The following is a 656-nucleotide window of genomic DNA, read 5'->3' on the forward strand; positions in this document are numbered from 1 at the left end:
TCCTCCTGGCACTTAACAGCATATACAACAGCACAAACAGAGCAATGTTGTATATGCTGAGAAAATTCTTTTGGGACAATAGTATAATTCCTATCTGAGTAAAATTAAAACATAATCAACCTAATTCTTCCAATTCTTTTTTGATCACTGATTTTCTGTTAAAAAAAAGGAAACTTATTGTAAGTGTATTATTATTTGATTCTAAATAATTTGACAGTCAAGTAGAATATGGCAACTTAATGCACAATCAGTTGTCATAAGTTATGAAAATACACTTTAACAGAAACAGATCAGACTTTTTTATGTTTTCTACTTGTCCTTTAAACTCTGCATACATTCAACAAACAGTAGTTTAATATTTGTTGTTATTATCAAACAATGCATCAAGTAATGGTTGAAAGAAATGTTAAGTTAAAATTTACTTTTCATTAAAACAAATGAAGAAATAAACAAAACACTTTAAATGCAATATTTCACATAGTTTAAAAATGACATCACATTATATGCTCTAATTATAAAGACCACAGAAAATCATTACTAAATACCTGCTCACATGAAATAGTTTGTGGTAAAACTAGGCGTGTTGCTGCGTGTCATTTATTATGACACAAAAAATGCCAGGTGCATCGGTGGAGAAGACCGCCCTGTTAAAAATG

The sequence above is a fragment of the Austrofundulus limnaeus genome, unplaced genomic scaffold (assembly GCF_001266775.1).
Source record: "Austrofundulus limnaeus strain Quisiro unplaced genomic scaffold, Austrofundulus_limnaeus-1.0 Scaffold337, whole genome shotgun sequence".
NCBI classification, from domain to species: Eukaryota; Metazoa; Chordata; class Actinopteri; order Cyprinodontiformes; family Rivulidae; genus Austrofundulus; species Austrofundulus limnaeus.